Source organism: Poecilia reticulata, chromosome 11, assembly GCF_904066995.2.
Source record: "Poecilia reticulata chromosome 11, P_reticulata-male-v2, whole genome shotgun sequence".
In the NCBI taxonomy this organism is placed as follows: Eukaryota; Metazoa; Chordata; class Actinopteri; order Cyprinodontiformes; family Poeciliidae; genus Poecilia; species Poecilia reticulata.
The window spans coordinates 292426-298425 of NC_088840.1; the positions used below are offsets into that span (position 1 = coordinate 292426).

General features: G+C 42.1%; 1 protein-coding gene across 1 annotated transcript in view; it reads right to left on the reverse strand.

The window, feature by feature from the left end:
• The window catches only part of epb41a (erythrocyte membrane protein band 4.1a), a 98555-nt gene extending 92801 nt beyond the window's left edge, over positions 1–5754 (reverse strand). Inside the window, exon 1 of the mRNA XM_081612347.1 lies at positions 5554–5754. The gene's annotated coding sequence lies outside the window, so the exon portion shown is untranslated. The remainder of the gene's footprint in view (positions 1–5553) is intronic.
• Between the last annotated feature and the right edge of the window lie 246 nt (positions 5755–6000).

Below are 6000 nucleotides of genomic sequence, written 5' to 3' on the forward strand. Positions count from 1 at the left end.
CGACCATTTAGAAGGAGAGGCTAGGGATGAGGTCAAATATCGCTCTAGTCAGGAACGAGGGGATCCGGCTAAAAATCATTGCTATCCTCAAGGAGCTTTATGGATGTAATGAGTCACATGTTGCTTTACAGGAGGCCTTTTTCTCCAGAAAGCAATTAGAGGGGGAAACATTGCAAGAGTTCTCCCTTGCTTTGATGAGCCTTATGGAGAAAGTAAAAACACAGGCCCCTAGGGACATGCCTAACGCTGAAGTGCTCTTGCGTGACCAGTTCATAGAATATGTCCTTGATGGTGCGCTTCGTCGTGCGCTAAAACAGTATGTTCGTCTGAAACCGGCAGCAACACTGCTTGATGTCAGAGGTGAGGCAATGAGGTGGGAATTGGAGGGTTTGCCAGCTAGTATGCAGGGCCGGAGCAATTCTCTGCCTTCAGCGCCCAGTTTTCAGTTTGCTGTGCGTGGTAGGTCACCAGCTATTGCTAGCCCCACTCAAAACAGAGGTTAAAGAGTTAAAAGAGCTCTTAAAACGGCAACAGGAGCAGCTTAATCAGCTTACTCAAAGCATTACCCTCCTCCAAACTGCACAAGGGCGCAACCGCTCTCCACGTCGAGGTCCTATTGTATGTCGACGGTGCCAACAGCCCGGACATATTGCTAGGGAGTGTGGGGGGCCACATGTTGCTTTCCGTCAGTCATCTTTGTCAGTCACGTCAGGGAAGCCAGCCTCTGGGAAACTAGCACTCACTGAGTTGCAGCGCCAAAGCTCGGGTGGGGCATCCATAGGCTCAACTAGTGGTTTATGTTCAGCAGATGTACCTAAATTAATTGCTTCTTGTCCACAGATTGAAGTGAACATGACTGGAGTGAAAGTGCCTTGCTTGGTTGATACTGGCTCAATGGTGTCTACTATTACAGAGAGCTTCTTTATTGAATTCTTTGAGCCCTGGGGCGAAGAGCGTTTGAGAGCTTGCCACTGGCTACAGCTAAAAGCAGCCAATGGTCTCCCTATTCCTTACATTGGTTATTTGGAAGTATCTATTGAACTGTGTGGCAAGTTGATACCACCACTGTTTTGGTGGTGAGAAATCCCCCAGATAGTGGTTCAGCTTCAGTACCTGGTGTGTTAGGAATGAACGTCATAAATAAGTGTTACCAAGAACTATTTGGACAGCATGGTAATGCTCTGTTTAACACTACCCCTGTGGTGTCATTTCCCAAACCCTTGGTTAATGCCTTACAGAAATGTCATGCAGCTGAAATGCAGCACACTCCTAAGCAGCCTAGTAAGGTTAGGGTGCGAGGCAGGAGGCCTGCCGCATTCCAGGAGGTGTAATGAAGATTGTGCCTACCACCTGCTGTGAGCAATACTCAGGCACCACTGTCTTGATTGAACCATCAGAGTCTGGCTTACCAGCTGATTTGTTAGCATCTCCTGCTCTAGTTCAGTTTGTTCGGGGAACTGCTTATGTCCCAGTGGTAAATGTGGGCAACACTGATGTGTTGCTTTACCCTCGTACCACTGTGGGAACTTTAAATAGTGTTGGCGTGGTGAGTCTCCCCGCGGGTGTAACTGAAGTCCCATTCTTTGTAAATGTGTCTTCCCAAACAGCTGCTGCTCCTGTCTCAGATGGGATCAAGACAATTGATTTATCATCTTTGTCAGAGGAGGAACAGGGTCGGGTGCGAGCCCTGTTGGGTAAATACACTTCCGTGTTTGCCACTAATGATCAGGACTTGGGTTGCACCAACCTGATCAGCCATGACATTCCCCTTCTTGATGACGCTCCCGTTCGGCAACGTTACCGTCAAATTCCTCCATCATAGTATGAACTTGTGAAGGAGCACATAAATCAGCTCTTGGCAGCAAATGTCATTAGAGAAAGCTCCAGCCCTTATGCGTCACCGATTGTGATTGTTCGCAAAAAGGATGGTAGCATTAGGCTCTGTGTTGATTATCGTCAACATCAAGACACGGAAGGACGCTTTTCCACTCCCTCGCTAATGCGAGGGAGTGGCCCCTGTCAAAGCATCAAGGGACTCTTCAATAAGAGTCCCTTGATGCTTTGACAGGGGCCCGGTGGTTTTCCACTATGGACTTGGTCAGTGGGTATAATCAGGTTCCTGTCACAACAAGCGATCACCTGAATCTACTGAAGGACTGTTGGGAAGACGCTAAGCCAGAGGGTGAAAACATTGCAGCATATGTCATCAATATGAAAGAGCGATTGCACAGGACAACATGAAAGCAGCTCAACAACATCAAAAGACGTGGTACGATCAGAAGGCCAGAGACAGAGTCTTCCTTCCAGGACAGAAGGTTTTGTTATTGCTTCCTACCAGCGACAACAAGCTGCTGACAAAATGGCATGGACCATATGAGATCACCAAACAAGTGAGTAAAGTGGTTTATAAACTGTACATGCCAGAAAGAGCTAAGAAGCATCAGACCTTTCATGTTAACTTGTTCCTCTGTTTCTCTGCCCAGATGGCTGTAGAACCGCAGGAGGCCGGATAGTGTTAAGAAAATACATTTAAAATATGCTAGTTTTTAAATTTAACATGACTTGATTGAAAATAGCCTAATTATAATTTTAAAATTTATAACTTATTCTGGCCTATTGACCTTTATTTTACCTGTAATTAAGGCAGATTGTTTGTCAAGAATCTTTGATCTGCCCTCAGTAGAAAGTTCCAGCTTTTCACCCTGATCTGTGAAAGCCATGAAGCAGCAGGACTTCAGGAGAGTCTCTGTTTTCACATATTTAGACAACTGGTGTTTGATCTTGTGAACAAATTGCAGGGAGTTTCTAACTTTAAAAATGGTCAGAGACAGGTCCTGGTTGGATGAGAAAAGATACGCCTTATTTGAATAAATTAAATACAAGAATATGAATGTGAATATGAATGTGAATGTGAAAGCTCTTCACATATGAATGTGAAGAGTTTTCACATTTATATGTGAAAACTCTTCACATATGAATGTGAAGAGCTTTCACATTCATATGTGAAAACTCTTCAGTTATTTGTACCACCGACAAATAACTGAAGAGCTGATATCAGGAAATCCTATCAATGGCTGGAAAAAGCTGAACTCAAAGACAGCACAGAGGCTCTCATCCTGGCTGCCCAGGAACAGGCCCTAAACACCAGAGCAATACAGGCTCAGATCTACCACACCAGACAAGACCCAAGGTGTAGGTTGTGCAAGGAGGCCCCTGAGACAGTCCAGCACATAACAGCAGGGTGCAAGATGCTGGCAGGGAAAGCATACATGGAACGACATAACCAAGTGGCGGGCATAGTGTACAGGAACATCTGTGCAGAATATGGACTGGAAACCCCGAGATCAAAGTGGGGAAAAACCCCCAAAGGTGGTGGAGAATGACCGAGCTAAGATTCTGTGGGACTTCCAGATCCAGACAGACAAAATGGTGTGGAGAACCAACCGGACATTGTGGTGGTGGATTAACAACAGAGGAAAGCCGTTGTGGTGGATGTAGCAATACCAACATCAAGAAAAAGGAGAACGAGAAACTGGAGAAATACCAGGACCTCAGAGAGGAACTGGGAAAGGCCTGGAAGATGAAGACCACAGTGGTGCCTGTGGTCATCGGGGCCTTCGAGGCAGTCACCCCCAAACTGGAGCAGTGGCTACAACAGATCCCAGAAACAAAATCAGACATCTCAGTCCAGAAATGTGGCACAGCCAAGATACTGGAGGAGAACCCTCAAGCTCCCAGGCCTCTGGTAGAGGACCCGAGCTCAGAGGATGAGAGACAGAGAGAGAGGGAGAGAGAGAGATCACCTGTGGAGGGTGAGAAGGGATTTTATTTTATTTATATATTCAGTGATTCTTGAGAATAGGGACAAAACAGGTCCTATGGATAAAGCACAAAATTTGAATAAAATATACACAAAATATAATTTTTATATCTGACTAAACTAACCTGGGTCATGTGAGCACAACAATGTATGTTTTCCAGGTATTTGCTGAATATTTTTTTATTTTAAACATTGTAGTCGATGGATGGCGTCTTTAAAATCCCTTGTCCAGGAGCAGAACTCAATACATTATAATAGTTTAAAACAATTAAATAAATACTAAAATTATATATTATGACAATTAAGTATAAGTAGTCGTATAAATAATTATAAAAGTATCAATAAATTGAATTAAAAAAATATGTTTTATATATTTTCCAACTCCATTGAAATTTGTCACTAGTTTTTGTCAACACCGTCAGACATGAAAAGAACGTATAAAAAAAATCAGGCATTATTGGGGGCACCAGACCTTCTGAGGACCCCATGACCACTTCCTTTCTCTTCTTTTGCTAAGAGGGCTAGTTAGCTCTGGTTAGCTTATGTTATTCCTTAGTTCTTTCTTCTGTTTTATTCCTAAGTTGCTCGTCACAACCATGATGTGTCAACTCCATAACTGACAATTTACAAAACTTTAATGAAATTTTGTGAAATAAATGCTTAATTTTGGTATAATGTAAAGATTTTATGGACCTGATGAACTACAATATGGCCTCCTTCAGAATAACATCATATAAATTGAGGTAGTTTGGCATTTCGTCAACTCCATCAGTTTTTGTGACTCTCAGTGAAATCTCACTTAAATGTGCAGTTAATTCATTTTAATGTATTTTACATAAATTGCATTACTTCACATGTATCAAGTGTTTCTTTTTACTCACTAGTTTGTCGCCACCTTCAGTTCTGTGTCAACTCTGTCAGATGGACTTTTTGTTGTTTTTTGTTTTAAATAATTTTTTTTTGTTTCTTGAGAAGCATTTGTCTGTAAAATGAGTAAAACATCACTAATAGGGTCATTAAAAAATTATTTTATATTTATTTTTGTCAGATGGTGATAAAGTTCTGGGTCAGGTCGATTAAAAATGTTATTTAAAAAAAATGTTGCAACTGGGAGCCTGTACCTTAGCATCCTTACATTTCCAAAGCATTATGTGTCATATATGCATACATCAGGTTGAAAACTAATAAAAAAATAATTTGGGAAAATTAAAACCCATTTTGTCCCTATTGTGAAGAATCACTATAGCACATAGATAAACCACATCAATAAGTGTCAGCACTACCATTCGAAGAGAATAGGATGAACTTTGAGTAGAGACACAGCTGCTGGATTCACCCAATCACGTCTCCATGATTCATCTGTGCTGGAAAAACATGATATTGCGCCCAGGTATAACGGCTTCACTGCAATATCTACTGTAGTAGATCAGTCATGTAAATGTGCAGACTGCTGTTGCACAACCAGGCCTGGACAAAACATCTTTGCAATGATGGCTAAGAAATAAAAATGGCAATTCAAACACGTCATAGGTTTTATGACACTCCAGTTTCACTAATTTAAGGCAACATTCATATAACTGCGATGAGCCATGCTGCTCTAAATCCCCGCTTTGTTAGACGTTCAGTCTAGCAAATAAAAATAGATTTTTCTGGATACGTCCAGCGTTTATGCTGGGACAGTTGGGGCAGCTACCTGTCTGCAAATGGCGCTGGATGTAATAATAACAACTCACCGTCTTTGTTAGGATCATCCAGTAGAATGCAAAAAAAATTAAAAATAAAATAAAAAATCGGGTCTTCTTCCCTTAAAAGTCCTTTTCAGTACCACACAGCAGAGATGAAGAGTTAATACTGCAACGGCAGAAAACGAGCGGCTGTAACAAAGCGTTTGGGTATCAGGCGCTTCCCATCTATATGTATGTATGTATCAAATTTTCCCTCAGTGTTGTCTGACAGGAAAGGATTTCAAGTTTACTGTGATGATGGTGCGTAGGCAACCTTTTGCTGGCATATAGGAAGCCGTGTACCATGTGTTCGTCACTGGAGTCGGAAGCACCAAGAACCTACATTGTAACTTAAAACAGAGACTACAACATAAGCAGAAAATAATATTATGAACCAGCCTGTAAGACATTACGCAGGGCAAGCTCGACATTTGTCCCCCATTTTTATTGAAAGTA